Source organism: Triticum dicoccoides, chromosome 6A (assembly GCF_002162155.2).
Source record: "Triticum dicoccoides isolate Atlit2015 ecotype Zavitan chromosome 6A, WEW_v2.0, whole genome shotgun sequence".
NCBI classification, from domain to species: Eukaryota; Viridiplantae; Streptophyta; class Magnoliopsida; order Poales; family Poaceae; genus Triticum; species Triticum dicoccoides.
The window spans coordinates 102,614,646-102,625,010 of record NC_041390.1 but is presented as its reverse complement, the minus strand read 5'-3'; the positions used below and the strand labels follow the sequence as shown (position 1 = coordinate 102,625,010).

Genomic DNA, 10,365 nt, shown 5'->3' with positions numbered 1-10,365 from the left:
AGGAGCGGGACCCGGCTCTGGATGCCATGCCCGTTCGCCAAGCCATGTTGTGCACCCACCAGGGCAGGCAAATTTTCGTGTTTTGACTCTTTTCTGAAACCTATTTGAAATTTGACCCTAGTTTGAAAAAATTTCGAGATCTGACCCTTTTGCTACCGCCAGAGTCTATGGCGGTAGGGTCTAACATCCTACCGCCAAGGACTTTGGCGGTAGAAAGCATCGCTACCGTCAACCGGGCTGGCGGTAGCCTGCACAACTCTACCGCCAAGGTGCTTGGCAGTAGGCACGAACACGCACTGTGTTTAATATTTAGGAGTTTTTTAGCGGTAGGGCATGCAAGCCTACCGCCAGGGACCTTGGCGGTAGGCTATTATACCCTACTGCCATGATCTCTGGCGGTAGCAAAAGGGTTAGATTTTGAATTTTTTTCAAACTAGGATCAAATCTCAAATAGATTTCAAAAAAGGGTCAAAACACGAAATTTAGCCACCAGGGCACCACCACACCTGTCCCTCTCTTCTGTCACGTGCTACTAGCCCCGTTAATTCCTAAAAAAAGTCCCCGTTACAGTTTACACGGTACTACTACTGTATGCTTTGCGACTAGCTGAACACTGCACTCAGCGTCTGCTCAACTGATTGCTTCCGGCTTTATTGTCCTTTTACAATGACTTGACATGCATTGATCATACGTGACGGTGATGCGACTCCCCTCGTCACGTACAGGTGCGGGATGGTCGATGGAGTACGAGACTCTGCTGCCAAAAAAGGTTACTGTAATGTAATAATAATACGACGTCATGTATTCTCGTTTTACTAGATTCCACGTTACATACTCGGTACTCATGGTCTACGATCGCCGGAATCGGTGGATGGACGTATGGACGTGGGCCCAGTTAATCAGGTGGTACTGTAATCTGTTGTTTTTCGCGAGAGAGGTAATACTGTACGCATCAGCTAGCTAGCTAGCTTGCCCATATCTTTATTCTTAATAAAGTAGTTGGTAGTCTTCGTCGGTTAATTTTCGTTCCATTACTTTCGTCCGGTTTTTTTCGTAGATTTATTTTGTAGATTTTTTTCGTTTCGTCCACCATCTCCCCTTCGTTGGTTTTATCGTCGCGACAGAACCGGTGGACTCCCTCTGTCAATCCCTCGCTAGTCCTACCTCGTCTCCCATCTCCAGTCGCAGCCGCCGCCACACCTGGCGACCCCTGCGCAGCACACACACGCCGCCGGACAGCCCCGCCGCCCATACCTGCCGTCCCCTTCGCCACCCATCCCCGCCTCGCCCCGCCCGCCGCCTCCCCTTCACGCCGGCGCGCGCTCGCCTCGCCTGCACCGGGCTACTTGTGATCTGGACGTCGTCGATGATCTGGACCAAAAGGTAATCCCATTCATCTCCCCACCTTTCCTTTTTCTCGTTGATCAAGTCCTTGTTCTCTGTCAATCAGGTGCTCATTCTCATATTTCACACGTACATGGCCGCCGGAAGGGTGGAAGAATCGACAATGTTAAGACTTTCATGGTATTTTTTTTCAATACAACGTATTATTTTGTCACCACTAAGCTTGTTCATTTCTCCATAATTTCTCTAAGCCCACAGACTACATGTACAGACATGATTCTTTTTTGAACTGCAGCTAATACTTCATGTTGAAGAGAACTTTGGTTTTCGTGGTTTCCTCTTCATAAAGCCAGCAGCAAGTTGGAAATCTCTACTTTTAATAAAGTAGTTGGTAGTCTCCGCCGGTCAATTTTCGTTCCACCACTTTTGTACGGTTTTTTTTCGTAGATTTTTTTTCGTTCCGTCCACCACCTCCCTTCCGTTGGTTTTACCGTCGCGACAGAACCGGGGGACTCCCTGTGTCAATCCCTCGCTAGCCCTACCTCGTCTCCCGTCTCCAGTCGCAGCCGCCGCCACACCTGGCGACCCCTGCGCAGCACACCCACGCCACTGGACAGCCTCGCCGCCCATACCTGCCGTCCCCTGCGCCACCCATCCCCGCCTCGCCCCGCCCGCCGCCTCCCCTTCACGCCGGCGCGCGCTCGCCTCGCCTGCACCGGGCTACTTGTGATCTGGACGCCGTCGGTGATCTGGACCAAAAGGTAATCTCATTCATCTCCCCACCTTTCCTTCTTCTCGTCGATCAAGTCCTTGTTCTCTGTCAATCAGGTGCTCATTCTCATATTTCACACGTACATGGCCGCCGGAAGGGTGGAAGAATCGACTATGTTAAGACTTCCCTTATATTTTTTCCAATACAACGTATTATTTTGTCACCACTAAGCTTCTTCATTTCTCCATAATTTCTCTAAGCCCACAGACTACATGTACAGACGTGATTCTTTTTTGAACTGCAGCTAACACTTCATGTTGAAGAGAACTTTGGTTTTCGTGGTTTCCTCTTCATAAAGCCAGCAGCAAGTTGGAAAGGGAGGCTAATTCTGCAGCCACATGTCTCTTTTGCAGCACGAGAAGCAACAATTAATGGTGAAAGGAGGAGGAAGATGACGGACGGTGATGGAAGCTGCAGGCGATGAGCTAGCAGCGAGGGACACAGAGGACACCAAGCAGACCTTCGGGATAGAGACACATTTATCAGGATTGTCTTCGTGTAGCGGGTGATGGATAATGAGGGATGGGACCTCGGCTTGACGCTCTTCAAGATTGTCGTTTTATTTGGGAGCCTGCCCTTCTATCGCCACCAGGTGCCTGACCTTAATTTGTGTTCTGCTCCTGTTAATTTCTCTTGTGAAATTGCTATCAGGTATTTGTGGTTGCTTTTGTAAAGGAAGATATCAACCCAAGATATCATGGTATGAATCAGCACATGAATCAAAAAGCAAGAAGTTGCTCCTTCCATTTTCCTTTCCTCTTCTGGTACTACTCACACACCTTCTCTTGTGAATCATATGCAGACGGCACACAAGATCAGCTTAGGATGCTTGTACCACCAATTTGATGGCTTTCAACCAAATTGTGCTAACTCTGGCGTGAGAACGGTAACATATATGTTTTCCTCTAGGCGTCATAGCATTGTGGATTTGCATCATTACTTCAGCAGGCTAGCTGGATGTGATCTGGACATAGGTGATTTTGAGCCAACACCAGCCTTAAAAGTATGTCTCTGTTTTCTCTCATGCTTCTACTATGATGCCCCGCATCATGTGTTTGTTAAAATGCTTAACAAATCTGAAGTAAGTTCATGCCAGCCACATGCTTGCTACGATGCCTCTCATAGATCTCTAATACTAACCTGCATGCCAAACTTACTCTCGTTATTAGGCAAGACTAGATTGGATGGATATAACTAATCTAATATATTTTCGAATGTGATCATGGATGCATTTAATGTTGAATAATATCTCCTACATCGTAATTGAAGGTAAGTAGGTAATAGTAATTTTTCATATATTGTTTGTTCTAGGTACTGCACTAATGTTTCTACAGGAAACATTTTACCTGACATATGTTTACAGGTACACGCACTTTAGAAGCCACAAACCAGTCCAACTCATGTCTGATGATTTGGTAGAGCTGTCGTAACCATGGAACTGGCTTCATTTATTGATAAGATTATGTTCATTGATCCCAAGACTATGCTCATGGGACAAGGATTAAGGAAGGTCGCCATGGGATGATTTACAAGGAATTGCCAGTATTACGTGAGAAGGCCCAAGGCTGGAATCAACGGTAGCAAGTTATTGTTTCCCGTGAAGCCTTTTGTTTTTATTAATTACATTAGATCATGACTTCTTTCTGGATCAATAATTATTGGATGGTAATTATATCTACCAGTTTAGCTTGGAAACATCTAAAGGTAACAACAAAAAATCCGTCAGGAAAACACACGAAATCTGAACTTACACTCAATTATATGCACTCATGCTGAATTTTCTTCTTTTTGGTTCAGTTTCATAGCAGTGAAGGGGAGAGCAAGCGACTAACCAACACTAATGCGTAAAATGTAAAGAGAAAAGCATGATGGGGAAGGATTAACTTTCATTCAAGAGGTGGCCATTGAGTTGGGCAGATGAAGTTGTGGAACAACTTAAGGTCAGGGCTTCTTCGAACACGCAATGATTATTGAGATTGCAAGTAGAATGTCTTTAAGGAGTTCATTTGCCATATAGATGATGTCCCTATTTTACCGAACCAACTGGTAATTACTAGATATAATTTTCTGTTACATACAAATAGTGTGCAGTCATTTGAGAAGTGAAACATGGTGCGTAAACTTAGGTCTGAATCTTGATAATCTCAAGGTCGCTACAGTACTATACTAGATACATCATATTTGCCGAGTGGTCCCCTTTCCCAATTGATTGTCAAAATAGGTGTTAAATCAATTTCTTCTGGACCAGGTTACGGGATGAACAAGTGCATGTCCCAGAACTTCAATGTTGATTAATTTTCTTAAGATGGAGTAGTTCACATGGTTCTATTTTGAGAATTCCGCCACCCCATTCGCGTGTAGCCCTAGAATATTATCAAGGCAGGATACATTGTCCCAACGCACCGAGTCGGCAAGCCCTCAGATGTGGAACCAGATTCATCACACATGCGGTTCTATCCATGGTGGTGCAGTGCGACAGTCTGTACTATGTTGCAGTTAATCTTGTGATAATGATATGCTATTCATTTGTTATTTTCAACAAATATTAGATATAATTGTTTTCATAATTATGAACCAAATTTTGCTTGTACGCATTCCTCTTATCTTTGCTTCAACTCTTTTCCTTTTATTTGTGCTGCATGGTGTAACCTGATTTGGTTGATCATTGGTGCATGCACTTGATTTGGTTTATCTTCGTGTAGCGTGCAGGGAACCTAATTCGACTTACATCTCGTGGGTGATGTGAAAAATTATGTACTCCCTTTACATGGAGTTGTTAGTTTTGTTGGTCTCCAATGCTTGACCATTTGGCTAAATATTTATTTTCTGGCTTAATTCTGTAGATAACACCGATTATAGTGGATGAATGTCCATAAAAAAATTGATCTATTATGTGGCACTTTATGTTTCTTGATTCTATAGACTGGTTCATATTAGCACTTGTACTAAATGAAAAGTGTTCATGCTCTGATATGGATCTCATGTTCTGAATTTAGGTGAAAAGTTTTCTTTCTTAAATTTTGTCATTATTACTGGAACTGAAATTTCGCTCTGTTTTCATGACCTCTAGCTGCACAGGTATACCATGCCGCCACCGCTAGGGAGCTCTTGGTTGCACTGCAAGCTGCAGGCCTTGTCAACTTGCTCGTGTCACTTAAGCGCCATAACTTCGCCCCGCTCAAGATGGATAGTTTTCTGCAGGTTCGCCACGCCCACTTCTTCCTATCCTACTACATTTGGATAATGACACTAAGTTCTAGCAAAAGCTGCAACTTAACATAATGTCACTCAATGATGCCCGGAAGGCCCCTCATCGACGGCGGGTGACCTCCGCGTCAATCTGCCGGAGCCCCCTCTTCTTCGACTCCGCCAACCGTGCAGCCACACCGTCGATCTCCTCCACCTTGTGGTTGATTTGCTACTAAACTTTCTGCACTAACTATGGACCAAATTGGTTGTATCAGGGTGGATAGTGATAATTTGAACAATCTGAAGGTCGATAGGTGGTTGCACAGGCACGCATTTGCCACGGTGTCTCCCGCGGAAATCTAAGGTTCAAGCCCATCAAAACTGCAAAAAATTGGTAAGATCGTCTTCTGGTTCCTGCTTGCTAGCTTACTATGGACACATTTGAGAGTTGTCTTAGCCCATAGGAAATTTACATACTAATTATATGGCGAAGGTTGACGCAAATGATTTGACTTGAGCAAACTCTTTTATTTACTCCCGTCTAATTTACCACCAGTATCGGATGTCGTTCCTATCATCAATGCTAGCCATAAAGTCGAATGCATATGTTGGTGAGCTCTGTATGCCAAAACCCCATAAGAAGTAGAAGCTATTTTGTACTCGTAGCAGGCAAGTTGTTTTTAACTTTATGTAAAGCAACTTGTGATATTTCTAAAAAGTAAGGTCATGTAGGCACATGCAGCGCTACTTTTCAGTCATTTTTCTACTCAACTGTAGAGTTTTATTGCAGTATCATAATTTTCCATATCTCAGTAAAGTGCATGTTTTTTATATTAATAGTAAAGTGCATGTCAGTACCACCTAAAGGAAAATTTTCAAGAAAATTGTTCTTTCCTGATGGTAATCATTTTCATACAAACTACAATGGTTTGCTTGTCCTTTTGGTTTTTGCATGGTGTCCATTCCAGAACCTCTATGGAATAATGAATGTTGTTGAATTCCTATTGTTTCGTTATGATTTTGAAGCTTTTATTGTTGGGTTCGTTTAGGTTAATAGTATGATAGAGATGAAACTTTTTGCGGAGATACATTTTTTATATACAACTTTACTTGATTCCTAATCCATGTGGAAATGTCATTAGCATACATGATACTTTACGCATACATTTTTAATATACAACTTTACTTGATTCCTAATCCATGTGGAAATGTCATTAGCATACATGATACTTTACGCATACCATACACTGTTCTATCACAACAATTGATTAGTTTCTAAATTTTAATCTTCTTTTGGTTCAGGTTACAGAATTACATGAGGATGTAGGATGGAGCCGTCCTTAGAAGAATTGTCTAAAGAACAGAAAAGTAGTAACACCATGTCTTTTTCAAGTCCAAATCAGCATTGCAATGCGCTGACTATCCGCCCATGTTCCTTATTGGAACCTTTGATAATTATGAGAAGTCTTTTAAATATGTGTCCATGTGTTGTAGTGAATTTGTACAACGCAAGTCACCATAAGTCGATGTATAGCACAATGAAACAAAAGAAGTTTAACCGAGGGGGTCATGTTAACGTTCAAAAAGAATCCAGCAACGAGGGCCCCAAGGCGATGTGTTTGAAGGGGCCAAAAATCCACCGAGTATTAAGTGTATGTAATCAGAAGGAAAAAATTAAAAGGCCCGTAGCCGAAAGAAAAACAATTTGGTTATGAGTTGAGATATTTTTATTATACTTGCTCAAATATATATTGTGCAAACGACAACATTTTTGATATTGTGCGAGAATAACTAAGCGCGTAAAGTAGATCTTAATTCGTAACAGATTATTTGTTGGATCATCGTTCTTTATGTATAAATCATCCAATTATTTTTTTGATATTTTCTATACATGTGAAATTTAACATGCATTATATTTATATATAACTCTCACAAAATATTTTAATAGCCCGTTGCACGGGCATTATACTAGTTGCTCTACACATAGACCCACACGTACGCGGTAAACTATGCATGTGAGATGTGCAAGTACTCCTCATTTTTTAAAGGAAGTCTACTGCTTGGAACTCTCCATGTCATGTATTTCTACCGTCCATCCGCCACTAAAGGAATCTCCAATACTGACCCAAAATTTCCCATCGTTCATCCGCAAACAAGAAACAGTTTGCGGACACAAATGTGAAAGCCGGCCATTCAATGCTATCCGCATATATTTCAAACAAGATTTAAACAAATGCATGTAATTCATGCAAATCGACTGATTGTCATATAAACTGAAGCACATTTATTACAATTCAGACATTTTTCAATTAAAAAAGGAGTGGCTGGACCTAAACCTATCATACGGCGGTGCCCTCGTCCATTTCCTTTGTATTCCGCATCGGTGACCACGTCCTTCATCAGCCATCTCCATCAGCGCCGGCGGGGTTTAAGACCCACGAAGTGAAGGTGTTGTCTCCAGCAAGAAAGAGTAGGACATGGATGACGGACCGGCCCACTTGGGACACAAGGCCCTGCCGCCTACCATGCCCTACTCATTCTCGGAGGAGTCCGCGACCTGTCCGTCACCGGTGCCGGTGGACATGAGGTTGATGATGGACCTGGACGGTCCGTCACTGTCCACATGCCACATGTGCCCCCGAAAGTTGGAGGGCGGCGTTCTTGTCCTCGACCACCCGCGCCACCAGAGCGTGTGCTGCCACATTCGCGTCCGGTTGTACCGCCTCTGCACTATGAGCGGCGCGTTGAGCACACGCGGTCTGGTAGAGGATCCGCTGGTCCACAACGAAGTTCGGGCTCACCGCGACCATGGTAGCCACGGCCTCCTCGCTTGCGCGCTCACCGTAGATTTGGCTGTTTGCCAGACAGGGTTGCTCGAGGAGGAACATGGTGTACCGCTGCTCCTCTTGCGCCTGCCGGAACAAAGACATAGGAGCCGGCGCAAGCTGCTCCTCCTCCGCCATGGCGGTGTTGAAGTGCGCCAGCACCTGCTCCATGGTCAAGCCGACAAGCATAGGCGCGGGGGCCGGCGCGGTGTCGTCGTCCAAGCTCGTCTCAATCATAGGGTCGTCATCGGAGACCTTGGGCGAGTTAACCGACATGTCATGCTCGATCCACTAGGTAGCCGCAAGGGCGGCCATCTCATGCTTCTGCTCCGATGACAGACTCTCCCACAAAGCTCTAGAGCTTGCAGTCATGGTTGATGTGTTGCAAGGAAGGAGGAAGTAAAGGGGATGTGGTATGGTGTGGAGTTAGCCGGGGGTGGGCGCCTTTAAATAGTGGACTCCGTTGAGGCCAAGCGTCCAGGCCCATCAATGCGCGGCGCCGAAGATGGTTTGTTGACCGACGAGCCTGCTTAATGGCGGTATACAGACGGACGAGTACGTGGTACATATCCATTGTCCAGTAAACTTCTCTCCGGCATTGAACTGGCGCAAACGCCGGGGACACGGCGCCCTCGACCAGTGCGCCGCTTCAATGATTGGCCTAGTGAGAGGTCGTGTCCGCTCTAAACCGGCATCAATGCGGAGCGGCCGCTCTACGACGGCATGAATGCGGGCAGCTGGCATCGGGCTGGAACGTACGTGGGCGAGGGATAAGGGTTTTTGGTGGGCCAAAGTAGTCAGAACTGGGCGTGCGGACGGTCCGGACACCCACAACACCCCCTCCACCCAGTTTGTCCCCGGTTTATGGGAAAAAGCGCGTCCGGACTGGCCTGTGGACCGTTGTAGGATCGCGTTGGATGGCAAAACATGTCCGGACCGCATGATCCAAATGGTTGCGGGTGGTTTGAGGGTCAGCGCCAATGTTGACCCTTAAATTGGGCTGAAGGAAATATGCCCTAGAGGCAATAATAAAGTTATTATTTATTTCCTTATTTCATGATAAATGCTTATTATTCATGCTAGAATTGTATTAACCGGAAACATAATACATGTGTGAATACATAGACAAACATGGTGTCACTAGTATGCCTCTACTTGATTAGCTCGTTAATCAAAGATGGTTAAGTTTCCTAACCATAGACATGAGTTGTCATTTGATTAACGGGATCACATCATTAGGAGAATGATGTGATTGACTTGACCCGTTCTGTTAGCTTAGCACTTGATCGTTTAGTATGTTGCTATTGCTTTCTTCATGACTTATACATGTTCCTATGACTATGAGATTATGCAACTCCTATTTACCGGAGGAACACTTTGTGCGCTACCAAACGTCAAAATGCAACTGGGTGATTATAAAAGTGCTCTACAGGTGTCTCCGAAGGTACTTGTTGGGTTGTCGTATTTCAAGATTAGGATTTGTCACTCCGATTGTCGGAGAGGTATCTTTGGGCCCACTCGGTAATACACATCACTTAAGCCTTGCAAGCATGGCAATTAATGAGTTAGTTGCGGGATGATGTATTACGGAATGAGTAAAGATACTTACCGGTAACGAGATTGAACTAGGTATTGAGATACTGACGATCGAATCTCGGGCAAGTACATACCGATGACAAAGGGAACAACGTATGTTGTTATGCGGTTTGACCGATAAAGATCTTCGTAGAATATGTAAGAGCCAATATGAGCATCCAGGTTCCGCTATTGGTTATTGACCGGAGACGTGTCTTGGTCATGTCTACATAGTTCTCGAACCCGTAGGGTCCGCACGCTTAAAGTTCGATGACGGTTATATTATGAGTTTATGTGTTTTAATGTACCGAAGGTAGTTCGGAGTCCCAGATGAGATCGGGGACACGACGAGGAGTCTCGAAATGGTCGAGATGTAAAGATCGATATATTGGACGACTATATTCGGACATCGGAAAGGTTCCGAGTGATTCGGGTATTTTTCGGAGTACCGGAGAGTTACGGGAATTCGCCGGGGAGTAGATGGGCCTTATTGGGCTTTAGGGGAAAGAGAGAAGAGAGGCTGTGCGCCCCCAAGGCATAGTCCGAATTGGACTAGGGGGAGGGGCGGCGCCCCCTCCATCCTTCTCTCCTACTCCTACTACTTGGAAGGGCTCCTAGTTCTACTAGGAAAGGGGGAATCCTACTCCCGGTGGGAGTAGG

At 44.9% G+C, this 10,365-nt stretch overlaps 1 long non-coding RNA gene across 9 annotated transcripts; it reads left to right on the top strand.

The window, feature by feature from the left end:
* Positions 1 to 1,163: 1,163 nt before the first annotated feature.
* On the top strand, positions 1,164 to 6,875 carry LOC119315297. Of its 9 annotated transcripts, none has more exons than XR_005152675.1 (8): positions 1,164 to 1,383; positions 1,451 to 1,524; positions 2,470 to 2,816; positions 2,919 to 3,820; positions 3,914 to 4,056; positions 5,187 to 5,317; positions 5,422 to 5,699; positions 6,608 to 6,875. It is a non-coding gene; the product is annotated as an uncharacterized LOC119315297 (long non-coding RNA). The 9 variants fall into 9 exon arrangements; XR_005152676.1 differs by lacking the exons at positions 1,164 to 1,383; positions 1,451 to 1,524 and adding an exon at positions 1,876 to 2,105 and having other exon boundaries at positions 2,919 to 3,119; positions 3,480 to 3,820; XR_005152674.1 differs by lacking the exons at positions 1,164 to 1,383; positions 1,451 to 1,524 and adding an exon at positions 1,876 to 2,105 and having other exon boundaries at positions 2,919 to 3,385; positions 3,480 to 3,820.
* The last annotated feature ends 3,490 nt before the right edge of the window (positions 6,876 to 10,365 follow it).